Source organism: Elephas maximus, chromosome 14 (genome assembly GCF_024166365.1).
Source record: "Elephas maximus indicus isolate mEleMax1 chromosome 14, mEleMax1 primary haplotype, whole genome shotgun sequence".
In the NCBI taxonomy this organism is placed as follows: Eukaryota; Metazoa; Chordata; class Mammalia; order Proboscidea; family Elephantidae; genus Elephas; species Elephas maximus.
Genome location: NC_064832.1, coordinates 15,156,393 through 15,170,280, shown reverse-complemented (window position 1 = coordinate 15,170,280; position 13,888 = coordinate 15,156,393).

Below are 13,888 nucleotides of genomic sequence, written 5' to 3'. Positions count from 1 at the left end.
TTTCACGGTTTTCAGCCTCATTCAGACCAACTAATCAATGCCAGTTTTTCCCCCCTTTTCCCAAAGTCAGCCTCTGCAACTATTCCTGGCACCAATCCCTGTATCTAAGTCTTATTTCCAAAGAAAGATATCACAGTATGCTATCCAAGCAATTTTGTGTGCACAGGCTCCGTGAATCCATAATGTGAGCATATAATCTTCTAATACTTTTTTTCTAATTGTTCTTTTGCTAAAACTTTCTTTCTCTACTTTCTTTTTTCATCCCTTCCCTCCTCCTCCATCTGGTAGTATTAAAGTTGTGGGTTTTATGTTCAGGTCTTCAACCCAGGTGGGATTGACTCTGTGTGCAGTGCGGTGCCCAGTTGCATCTATGCGGCAAGAGGACACACTTCTAGAACCAGAAGGCGGGGAGGGCGCCGGTTGGGCAGTTGGGGCTGGGGCGGGGCTGCGCGGAGAGGGGCGCGAGGGTGGCCCGAGGCCCGGGGCAGCCCCATCGCAAACCCGTGGGCCTGCTGGACAGAGCCTGGCCTCCTGTGCCTTTTGGGACAGGCCCAGTCGGTCCAGCACCTCAAGGCCCCAGACCCCCGCCAGGCTACAGGTCCCACCAAAACTCGGGGAAGCCTAAGGCCACGGAGGCCAAGGCCCAGGGTCTGGCCCTGAGGACTTTTTCTGCCATGCTTGATCACAACGCTTATATACTGGGAAGGAGGGCAAGAGGCCTATCAGGACGTGGGTCCAGAGGACAGGAAGGAGGGGTGAGTTGTGGTCACCCATGGACTCATTGTCCTCCCATAGGAAGTCCACAGGGTGCCCTTCCAGGAGGAGAAATCAAAGCCACAGAGGCCACACAGCCTGGCTGCAGCCCCAGGCTGGACTCATTGCCTGCCCTGCTTCCCTGGGAAAGGCTCCCCAGGGGCCTCACCCCTAGTAGGCTAAAAAGCAGAGCCAGCCCTGGCTAGGGAAACTGTTTCCTCCCCTCTCATCACTGGCTGTGAGCAGACTCTTCTCTGTGCAGACAGAAGAGGAATTATCAAAATGAGCTACATACTCCAGATTTGAGTTAAGGATAATAAATTAACACAGAGAAATATGATTTTAGCAACAAATGCCTGCTTGGAGCCCGAGATGCATTAAAAAAAAAAAAAAAGAAGAAGAAGAGGGAAGAAAGGGGGAGAAAGGGAGGGATGGAGGGAAGGAAGGAAAGAAGCGACAGAGGGAGGAGGGAGGGAAGGGAGGAAAAGCAGGAGAAAGGAAGGAAGGGGGAGGGTGTGAGGAAGGAAGGGAGGAAGGAAGAAAGGACTACTCAAGACCAAAGAGGGAGTGATAGGAGTCTCCTTCTTTTGCCACCCTCCCATGGTCCCAAGCTTTCTCATCTCCCACCTCTCAAGACTATATCAGCTGCTTTGAGAGTTTTAGAATAAAGATCCTCAGGAATATCACTGCTCTCCCCCCTTAGGGTTTTCCCAGTGCTGGGTGAAACTAGGACTGAGAATCTTCCACAGGCTTCCCCCACCTGTGTATTGGGCAGTCAACACACTGAAGTTTGGAGCCACTTAAAGGAAGCTGAGACTTCTGGACAATGACCCCCTGCCCAAAGTTCTGCCCATCTGGGTCTAAGGATCAGTCAGACCATCGTGTACCCTCAGCAATGTTCCTACTGAAGGACACTTAAGGGCACTGTGGGTTTGCTCCCTCAGCGGGGGGCAAGGAGCTACTGAAAGGACACCATTGAAACCCACAGAAGCCACAGCCCAGGGTGCTGGGGGAATTTGGGAGGGAGACATGAGGATGAGTTCAAAAGGCCGGTTGTGAAGGTGGCCAGGGGCCAGTGACCTGAAGCCACAAAGCTGACTTAAAGAGAAAAGCCTCACACCTGCCCCTCCTGGGCCCTTTGCTCCTTCAAAGGAGAAAGTCTTTTTCACAGTTATGCAACTGGGCAGTAATAGTCCTTGAGTTATGACATGAATGAGCCTCCAAAACCTCTTGAGGAGAATGATGGTCAAGGAGGCTCTGACAACCCCACCCTGTCCTTATCTCAGGTCAGAGGACCAGAGCTCCTCTGCTGGTCTAGCTATTTGAAACAGGATTTCACTGGAAGGCAAACCTGTCACAGACTGGAAATACTCCTTGGGTTCATCTTCTTATAGCTGATTGTCTAGTGTTATTACACAACTTAGATAGGGGACCAGGAGAGGAGTTTGGGGCTTGACCCCTGACATCTTAGCACCAGTTCCTGTTTCTTGAGGAGGGAAGAGGTGAAAGAAGACAGAGTTTACTCTGTTCTTTTTTCTGAGCCGCAGGAAATCCTTACAAAGACCCTCTCAGGTAAAGACTGATGGGAAATGCCTTGGTTTACTATTACTTTGTCTTTGAGGCACTTGTTTACGTCATTCGTATAAAATGCTTTCCTCTCAAGGAGGCATTGTAATTCTTAGCTAGACTGTCTACAGAATGACTATATGTTAACCACTAAGCTTGGTACTTAAGCAAGTGGTTACCCTTCAGAGAAGGCCAGAGGAGAGGTTTATAGCCTACATTCCCTGATGCTGCCATCGCTCCAGATGTATTTGAAATGCCTCCCTGGGGAAGGCCTTCAGAGCCGGCTCATGGGCACATGGGAATTCAGACTCATTTTGTTTGTTTGCTACCATCTTTCATTTGGTGTCCAAAATGTTATTATCCAGTTTTTCACCAGATGTGGCTACAGACATCTCTCATATATTTTCGAAGTAAATTTCATTCTCTAGTACTGATACGCCACCAAGAGTGTATTCCAAAGTGTTTCCACCAAGCTGTAAAGACTTTCCAAAGAGGGCAGTCCTGCGCCATGTTGTGTAGTGACAGCAGGGTTGGCATAGAGTGTTCACCCAGATACTTAGCACTGTGCTGCTTTCTATAATTCCTGAAATTCTGAGTCTGCCACCTTTAGTGCTTAAACTAAGTCTGGTGGTTATGAATTCTCTTTAGAGTTCCTTCAGCTGAGAATGTCATTATTTTCCTTTATTCCTGACGGATATTTCCACTGGATGTAAAATTCTGAGTTAATGATTCTTTTCTTTCAGCACTGAAAAAATGTTGTTACAGTCCTTTGACCTCCATGGTTTCGGATAAGAACTGTAGAGTAACTGAAAAATTTTTTCCCCTTTGTGAAATGTGTTGTTTTCTCTCTAACTTCTTCCAAGGCATTTCATTCTTTGCTATTCTGCAGTTGATTATGACTTATTTGGGCATAAAGTTCTTTGAATTTAACTTGTTGGCATGTCCTGAGCTTCTTAAATCCGTAAGTTTATGTCTTTCACCAAAATTGGGAACTGTTCAGCCCAGATTTTTTCAAATACTTTTTTCTACACCTACACAGAATACCATCTACATTCTGCTACTGAGCCCATCAAGTGAATTTTTAATTTCTATTAGTGTATTCATACCTAAATTTTTCTTACATCAAAAACTGGCATTTGTAAATACCTTCTTTTTCTTTAGTGATAATATTTACGTTGCCATTTGTTAAAAAAAAACAAAACTGTTCCTGTTACTTCTTAGAGCACGGTTACAATACCTTTTTACAGTTTTTCTGTTATGCCAATGCTATGAGTCCTGCTTTCATCTTATGGAAAATGTCATTTTTGTGTTCATTTGTTTTAGCAAGAAACAGACCCAGTTATGTTCAGGCTGCAAGTTCTGTCTCATCTCCTGTATGCTGTGGCTGAAATGTCTTTTGAGTTTTCGAAGCTTAAGAGGACTAAAATATTTTGAGGACTTATCTATGTGAGTGCCACTCAGTCTGGGACCTACATGGTGTTCTAACCCATAATACAGTGCTCAAAGGTTTGCAATGCTTCTTAGGATCAGATCTATGCATGTGCAACTTACCCATTGCCATCGAGTCAACTTAGAGGTGACTTTATATGTGACTTTATGAAATCCCTGTCTTGAGCTGCTTCCTCTCTATCTCTCTGAGGCTCTCTGACTTCTGAGGGGCTACCTTCCCGGTCCGCTGGCAAGAATGTTGGGGCTTTAATCTCTTCATTCTGCCACGTGGTTAAGTGACTGGGTCTGTCTATGGGGCCAAATAATGGTATGATAGAGACAGAAAACGTAACAGACGTTCCTCTACACTCTTTGGACTTAGAGTATTAGGTGTTTGCCCCCCTGTTTGCCTGCCCATCTCTCTCCTTTACAGACCGTCTTCCCCCCAAATGAGAGAAAAAAGGATTGTCTTGGACCTATTTCTATCCATGACTTGAGTGCAGTTATGAGATTTGGGCTCATTTAATTTCAGCCTCTTTTTTATGTTCTGGTTTCCTCCCCCAGCCACCTTCAACCATTTCATTTGCAGGGTCCTGAGATAGCATCCCATGCATTTGTCCAGATACTTAGTTGTCAGATACCAGCATAGTCACCGGGGAAGTGTTGGTTGTGGTTGGGGGGAGGGACTGTACACTGAAGGAGCTGCAAGACCTGGCTGCCTTGTGTGAGCAGGACCGGGGCGTGCTGAAGGACGAGTGCTGAAGGTGCTGAGCCAAGGGGAGTTTAATGTAAAGTTGGGTCAAGGAGAGTTTGTTGATATGGGGGAACTCTCTCCTAAAAAGGATTTATTACCATTGCGAGCGTTCTGGAAATGGGTTTAATATGCTACAGGGATTGTGCTTGGAAGCTTGGAAAAGGCAATGGCCCACATCTATGAAATCGAAATGCCGTTACTGCTGTGTCAGATGTTGAAAAATGGGGGAAAGTCTCCAATACATGGACATGCCAGTGAGTTTTCTTAAGACCATTTTTGAGAAGTCCTGAAGGACACTCCTCTCATCAGAACAATAAGGAATGCACGGTGGAGGGGAGCGGCAGCAAAGTGAAACTTAGCGATGTCTGTCCTCTGGAGGCTTAGGTTGTGGGTAGGAGACAGCTGCCTAGTAGCAATGAGAATAATGGGGTCCCAGAGCAGCAGAAGCCAGGTGGAAGCACTTAACTATCAGAAACAAGGTGTATGTCATTACTGTAATAGTCAGCAGGTCAATATATTATCTACTGGGGCATAAAAAATTATCATAAAACATAGCAGGTATTAGATAAATGGAAAAATACTCCATTCATGCTAATAAAATTTGGAAGTAGACAAATACACTGTTATTACTTTTATGACCCAACATACTTTTCTAGGTGAATTAATGAGCTAGAAAAGTTAAGTAATGAATTAAATATTAAAACAGATTTTCTTCTTTTTTTGATGATAATATAATTGCATACCTAGAAAATGAAGATAAAAATTTTGGTAAACTGACAAGCCAAATATACCAAAATCAATGACTTCTCTCCAATCTAGACACAGTGCCCAAAATTGGAAGTTTCAGGGTGGGAGGAATAAAGACAATTTTCTTTACTACACGATTGCATCAAATTGTGTCCAAAACCATAAACTACTTAGGAAAATATTGTTTTGACCGGAACAGAAAAGAACCTATTTGAAGAAAGTTCAGGTAGAGGAGGAAATAAAATTAAACCTTAATAATGAAAAAAATATGTTTTCTCAAATGGGAAGTCTTGTTTAATCAATGATGGTCCCCCAAAATCAACATACAAATGTATTGCAATTCCCATTAGAATATTTACCTAGTTATTTGTTGAATTGTATACAGTAATCTTAAGATGCAAATAGTATAATAGATACCAAAGAACAGACAACAAAACCTGAAAAAGAAGGAGGCTGCTTCATCAACTAACGGAACAAATATTACATAGCATAGGAACTGAAAGCTAGACCAAGGAAACAAAGTAGCGAATCCACAGAGATTATCATAATAACCGTTAATACAGAGGTGGTATTTCGACTCAGGGAAATTATGGTTTATCTTATAAATGCTGCTGACTCAACTGATCATTCTCAGCAAAAAGAAAAAAAAAAAAAAACTTCTAAGAATGTGATACATCACTGATGGATTTGGGAAATTATGGGAAATGTCGGTGCTAAGAATTAACAACGTTTTCCGTTTTATACAAGGAAGACAAAAATAGAGGGCTTGCAAAATGAGCAATGAATTCAAAAGGCCATTCAGAGCAAATACGAATGGCCAATAAGCATAATCAAAGTTGTTCAAAAACACTGGTAGTGAAGAAAATATCAAAGTCCCAGTGAAACCAGTACAATTTAAAAATCTACACCACCTATGGCTGGGGCGGGGCAGGGGGTGCTGTGGGGAGAAGGATGCCTCAGACATGGCTGGAAAGGGGCATTATGACAGCCTTTAGGGGAAAGACACGGACATGGCTCTGTAATTTTGAAACATTCTTTGACCTAGAAATCTCACCCTTTGGAATCTATCCCATGGAAGCAAATCCTCTAGTATACAAAGCACGGTTATTGTTAATAATGGCAAAAAATCGACTGCTCATGGATGGTGGAAAGATAGATAATTTATGGTAGAGCTAAATCAATAAAGTTTGAGTCATTAGAATGAAAAAGAACTATAGTAGTTAAACAGGAGAAATCTCTGTGAAGTATTATTGAAGGAGAAAATCAAGGTGCAGAGAAGTCTGTATAAAATGAGCACATTAGGGTAAAGCAATAGCAATTGTTTGAGTATGCTTGAATACCTGTTTGTGTTTATGTGAGTGTGTAAATGAGCAGACGAAGATACATTTGTGTCTGTGTGCGCTCATATAAGCAAGGGTAAGAGAGACTACTTACCACACTGTTAACCTGAGTTACCTTGGATTCACTTGTGGAAAGGGACGGGGTGGGGGGGAGTTAGAACATGCAGGAAGAGCGGACTTAGAAAGCACGGGTGATATGTGTTTCCACTGTAGGAGTGCTATGTATGAGTCTAGATAGTGTATACAGTAATGGTTCTCATCTATTTAAATGCTTTACGTGTAAATATGAGTTCAATCTTAGAAAACCCAAAAAGGCAGTGTTAGTGCCATACCTAATGACCTTCAGGGAATCAGCAATTTACAGAGCACTGTGGGTAGAGTATGACCCAATTTCCATTAAAGCAAACGAACCAGGGGATCTACTTGTGAACCTGTGACTGTGTGTATGTGTCCCAGCTGAGAAACGTAGGGAAAGATGCACATGTGTCTATTAACATTGGACGCCTTGGGGGTGCAGGACCAAATTACATATGAGGGTGGGACCATGACTGTAACTTTTTCCTTATACAAATCTGTACCCTTAGAGGTGTTATACAAAAGACTTTCAGAGCTTTGAAAGTTGATAAACATCATCATAGATACATTATTTTGAAAACATTTTGTTGGATTTTTTTTTTTTTTTGAACAGGGTGAAAATATCTTTAACAACAGATACAAAGATTTTAATCACTGGAAGAAGAGCACACCACAGACTGCTCAACAGTCAGACCCAGCAGATTTCACGCTTGTTCTTGGAGACAATGAGCTCTTCTGGTCTCTACACCTGGAAATGACCAGGAAGAATTTTGTAAGGGTCCATGAAGTTACTCCTCAAACGTTTCTTGCAAGTACATGTCTACAGATAAAGGAAGAAGGCTGGACACCACATGCAGTTCACTAGGTAACTCATAGACGACTAGAAGATTCTCTTTCCCTGATATGCCACTACCACTTCCTTCCACTTGTTGCTCTGCTGGAAAACGTACCCTTTGCGTGCTATACCTTTTCCTGGACTGAACATAGAGGAAGTTAACTGGAAAGATGCAGCTTTTAAGGAAAAATATTTTGACCAATAGCTCTAGGGACAGTAGGACCCCCTCAGCCAGCCTACGGCCACTGTGGGAATGCCGGCCCCCTCACTCTCTTGTACCTCTGAGCATCCAGGGCTTTCTGTTTGATCATCAGGAGACTGCAGAATTCACCTCGCCTGAAAGCCCTCGCTTCCTCCGCCTCTGACCCTGTCCCTCGCAGGAGAGTCTGTCACTCTGAGAAGTACAAACAGGGCAGCCTGTGGTTGGAAATGCCCATCCTGGAGGCTCTGCCCTCCCTTCCTTGCCCTGAGGGCTTCCCTGTGCCACTTGCGGTCTCATCACCGAGGGAAGGACATACCCCTGGCACCTCCAGGGTTTCCCAGTTCCTAATACTTGCTGTTGTGGCTGAAACTTGGCCTTTTCTGCTCATTGTCGAGTCTGGGCCTGAATCTGCCCCTTCTCACCTTCACCTCTGATCATCTGTCTTCTTGCCCTGTCTTTTGCTATTTTCATCTCAGTCAGGATTTTTCTTCTAGTCCTCTGATCTCAGGACAGGTCAGGTTATACCACAGAAAGAAGAAAAACCAAAAATGTCTTTGACATGTTCACAGTCAGAGGGTAAAACCTGTTTTAAAGAAAAGAAAGAGTTCCAAACTTTGCCCCTAACCTCCTGGGAGATGCTGTGCAGGAATTACCCAGTAATTACTGGGTCTACAGTTTTCCAGAAAAGGAGGCCACCCAGTGAATTTTCTATACCATCTTCCACTATACTCGCCCAAAGAGGCAACAGCAATGCATCCTAATCATAAACCCAAACTCCCTGTGAGGCCAGTAGTGCATGGGGTGAGCTCGCTTTACCAGTCCTTCTCTCCTCCTGAAAGGCCCTCCTTCTCCTTTGCCAGGAGGCTGCTGGGAAGGGAAACTGCAGTCCATGGTTGAGGGCTTTATGCCTACTGCTCGCATGCAGGCAGGTTTCCCCACAACCTGCCAGCTCTCTGGCTCCTCCTACTGCAAAGAACTCAGTGACACCCCCTCCACCATCACACCTCCCTTAGAGCTGTCTTTGCAGGGCCCCCTCTCAGCCTCCCAAGTCCCACTGAAACCCCATTTCTCTTTCTCTACTTACACTGTGCTCATCCTCAGGGTTCCAAGACCTCACCACCCAGATGAGGCCTGTCCTCTCCTCTCCTAGGCCAGGCGAACCTTTGAGTGGACCTGATGTCCGCGGTCAACTGTCCTGGGACTTCCTCCATCTGGATCCCTCTAGGGCTGGAGATCTCCATGCACTTGGCATGGGACAGTGGGGACATAGGGACAGGAGGGAAAGTTCTTACAGGGGAGGTGAGTTAAAGGACCCTGAATGGAGGTCTTGATAGAGCAAAAATCTGTTGCCGTCGTGTTGATTGCAACTCGCGGAGACCTCACTTGTTTCAGAGTAGAACTGCACTCAGTAGGGTTTTCAATGACTGTGATAATAAGGAAGTAGATCACCCGGCCTTTCTTCCACAGGCCATTGTGTGGGTTGAAACCACAAACCTTTTGGGTAGTAGCTGATGAGAGGACCCACATTTCCAGCCAAAATGCCCTGCTCCTCCCAGTCCCAGGGTGCTGGAGAGAGAGTCTTCAGGCACTTCGGCCTCTGCCGTTGGTGCTAAACCAGTGCCCTCTGCAGCCAGAGCTCCTGCCTCTGCGTCCTCTCCGGCTGGTGCCTCAGCCTCTTCAGCTCCTCTCTCTGCTTCTTCAGCTGCTCCTCCAGGCACCTACAGACCGTTCTCTTTTCCCTCACCTCCCCCTTCTTGGAAGCCATCAGGCGGCACCTGGCCAGTTGGTGGCAGCGTCGGGGCCTGTGCTGGGCTGAGGGTGGCAGCCACCTCTCCAGCAGCTCCTCATAGAAGATGTGACAGCTGAAGCCCTGGCTCACACCATGCTCCGAGTGGGCCACCAGGGCCTCCTGGGACTCGAACACGTGGCAGCAGGCCACACAGCGGAAGCCATGTTCACGGGTCATCAGCCATTCCAGGGTGGCCGCATGGGGCCTCTCCCCATGCTTCTCCCCCTGTACACTGAGCTCTGGGGTATAAGCCTCCTCCTGCCAGGGCTCCAGGGTGTTGACAAGGGACTCAGTGTTGGCCAGACTGGGGGCAGAGCTGATTGTGCTCTCCTCGGAGAGCTCGGCCTCAAAGACCTGGAGCATCTTGCCGACGAGGGCAAAGGTTTTGGTCTCCCAGGCCATGGCCACACCCTTGACTGAGCACTCCTGGGTGAAGTAGGGCTCCTGACCCATTACTTCTCTGGAGCAGGCCCGTAGCTGAATAAGTGAGAGGTCTGCTCAGCAGAAGCTGAGGGAAAAGAGCTCTCTGATGGTTGTGGAATCTTCTTGGGCCCGGAGCTTGGGCTTTTTGCTGTGGATATTGTTGGCTGCATGGCACTTTCCTCTTGGATTGAGACCTCTGAGAACAGAGTTAATTTACCTGATTTCTGGGTCTTGGGAAGACTCATCTATGAGCCCAAGGATCTGGTCTTAGGGATCCCTGGGGCCTGTCCAACACCACCATCCTCCCATCAATTCTCCCTCTGTCCTGGGACCCCTCACTCCTCTTGGGGGCGCTGCTGTGGGAGACAGAATCCCCTGGGCACAATGACACTAATGATAGTGGTACCTTATAACAAAAATGTTTACTCTGAAAACACTATAATATGTCTTGGGGTTTTATATTTGTAAATAGAACATCATCCAATGTGCCCCCTCTCCCCTTTTTTGCTGAATGCTCAGTCAATTTGCTCCTTTGAACATGGGAATGACCTCATTTTCTTGAACTTTTATAATACTTCGTGACTTTTCCAAAAGGAGTTTCCTACGAAAGTGATTTTCTTAGTAAATTTAAACACACAAATGGGAGAAATTTTCACCTCTTTTTAAGGGAAGCCTTTCATAGAAGGAATTATACTTAAAAGTTAGAGAATAATTTGTATATTTAGTTAAGACTCTGACAGGTATACCTCTTCCTTGTACCCTTCTTAACCAAGCCACAGTAACAGGTTAAAATTGTTTCCTCTTGAAAACAATTGAACAGAAGCCCCTTACCATGTCCTTATTAGATGAGTGACTTCAGAGTGATGCAGAAAACATATGTTTGGCCGAAAGCCTTGATGCCACAAACCTAAGAGGCTAAGACACAACCACCTCACCTGTGTGTGTCTAGGAGGGTTGTGTGTGTCAACATAAGGTCTATCTACGTACATTTCTGAACATGAAGGAAGGATTCGAGACCTCAGGATGAAGAGAGAAAACAGACGGAGCCAGGTTGGGTGTGTGAGTGTGGTGTGGGGTGGAAAGTGGCGAAAGCTCTCAGAAGCAAGTTAGCAGCCAGGCAGAGGACCAAGGAGGAAACAGGAAACAGGGCTGGGGAGGTCCAGGGCAGCATGGGCAAGCAGCTGAAAAGATGGAGGAGGGCAGACACTGGCTGATGAAAGGGTGTACAATTAGGAACCACAGAAGCTCAGGTTCAGTTTGTTGTTGTCAGTTGCCATGAAGTCGATTCTGACTTGTGGCGACCCCATGTGTTTCAGAGTAGAACTGCTCCATTGGGTTTTCTTGACTGTAATCTTAATAGAAGCAGATCGCCAGGACTTTTCTTCCCAGTACTCCTACTTTTAGGTGAGCTGTCGAGCACAAACTGCATCACCTAGGCACCTTCACCTCCTTAACCTATACTTCAAGCTAAGTAGAGTAGGAATTTAAAATGCTATCCTGAAGTGAGGCTTTGCTATGACTGGGTGTTAAGCCTTGGAAGAGGAGAAGGGGATTCCCTGGATCTAGGGGGATGGGGTCTGTCCTGACCTTCTTCTGCCCAAGCCCAGGCTGGGGACAGCATAGCTTACAGTGGTACAGATACAGTGCTTCCTCACGCCACCCACTTTCATAAGCTCCTGAGAAATTTTACTTCTTTCGTTATTCCTGACATGACATATTAATTCAATCTTATTTGAAAATATGATACAATAACTGATCTCCCTAAACACCCTTCGTCCTCGTCCCAGTTGCCCACTGGCTTCCTTAACATAAAGTAGGAGGTTCCCAAGCCCGAACAATTGAGTAGCTAGTCTGTGCCTACTCAGAAAGGCCCTTAGAGTTACAGTAGTGTTCTTTGGTTCACTCGCTCATTCCTTTATTCACATCACAGTTTTGTTGTCTACTAAATGACAGCAAGTACTTTCTCTGGGATAGCCACTTCATCTCCTCACTCAAAATCCATATCTTGTCTCCAAATCTTGTCTGGTGAAATCAGACTCTTTGCCACACACCTCCTGTCAATCAGGAAGAATTTTTCTCCCACCCCTACCTCGAGTCTTAGAGGTTTCTCCTTCCCATATTGCCATTTCATCCTGACTGGGTGAAGGTAAACCAAAAAAAAAAAAAAAGGTCCCCCAAAGGATGTTCACCCCTCTGTTCCAAGCTCTCACGAGTTGGGAGCTCCAACCGAGGAATCACTCTCTGTGAACTGGTAGCTTAAGTTGCTCTCCCACAGGAGACCTCAGATCGACAACCTCTCCAAAGAGCAGTTGGATCTGAGTGAGCACCAAGGCTTCCATAACACTTGTGTGACATCATTGCTGACATTGTTCAGTTTCGAGGGCCCAGTTTGAACCTAAACAAGACAAACATGGCAGCTTTTGGAGGTGTTGGGAGGATTGGGGGAAACTTAATAATAAGTATGTAATAAAAATGAATTGAAAGTTTTCCCTGCCTTCAAAGAGGTTACCATTCTATTGGAAAGAGAAATGTGAGTTCAGGGAATGATAACGGAGTGTGATGGGCTGTGGTTTCTCCCAAACCTCTTATCTCTGAATTTTAGATGGCTGCTTACTAGCTTGGAAGACCCCAGATGCCATTCACCAAAACTGGATGCAGAACATTTTCTTAATAAACTTCCTTATGCCAATTACCTACACGTCCCCCGAATCCATGGTCCCCAGACCACCGCCCCTGCTCTCCTGTCCCTCAAAGTATTTGGTTGTGATCAGGAAACTTCTTAGCTTTTAGTTTAGTCCAGTTGTGCTGACTTCCCCTGTATTGTGTGTTGTCCTTCCCTTCACCTGAGATGATATTTGTCTACAGTTACTGTTAAAAAAACTGTCTTTGGAATTGGAATTGGGATTGCATTGTATCTGTAGATGGTTTTGGGTAGAACTGACATTTTCACAATGTTAGCGAATTTTCTTCTCCCTCACTCCCCACACTCTTAACCATCAAAGAATGTTTTCTTCTGCGTTTAAACTTTTTCATGAGTTCTTACAATAGTGGTCTCATACAGTACTTGTCGTTTTGCGACAGACTAATTTCACTCAGCATAATGCCTTCCAGATTCCACCCTCAGCCCCCTGTAGGCCCGAATGCTGCCACCAGGTGGGCAGACGCTGCCTGATGGCCGCCAAGAAGAGGGAGGTGAGGGAGAGTGTGGTCTGCAGGCACCTGGAGGAGCAGCTGGAGAAGCAGAGAGAGGAGCTAAAGAGGCTGAGGGACCAGCTGGAGAGGCTGCAGAGGCAGAAGTTCAGGCTACAGAGGGTGCAGGTGCAGCACCAAGGCCAGAGCGGGAAGCACCAGAAGACCCTCTAGCACCCCCGGACTAGGAGGAGCAGGGCCTTTGGGCTGGAAGTGTGGGCCCTTCAGGAGAGACCTCCATTCAGTTTCGTTTAACCCAGCTCCCCTGGAAGATCCCCACCCTCCCAACCCAAGTGCACAGAGAGCTCCAGCCCTAGGAGGATCTGGATGGAGGAAGCCCCAGATGGCTGACCGCAGACACCAGGTCCCCTCAGAGGCTCCACTGGCCCAGAAGAGGAGAGGACAGGCCTCACCTGGATGATGAGGTCTCAGAACTCTGAGGATGAGCATAGCATAAGTAGGGAAAGGGAAATGGCATTTCAGTGGGACTTGGGAGGCTGAGGGGTCCCTGCAAGGACAGCTCTAAGGGAGGTGTGACGGTCATGGGGTGTCACTGAGTTCTTTGCAGGAGAAGGAATCAGAGAAGCCGCAGACTGTGCGGAACCTGCCCGCAGGTGAGCAGTGAACATAAAGCCCTAAACCAAGGCCTCTGGGTCCCTTCCCAGCAGCCTGCAGGCAGAGAAAGAAGCAGGGCTTGGGAGGAGGACAGGAGGGCGGGGTGGAGGAAAAGGAGCTCACCACAGTCATGTCTTCTGTCCTCACAGGGTGAATTTGGGTTTACGATTAG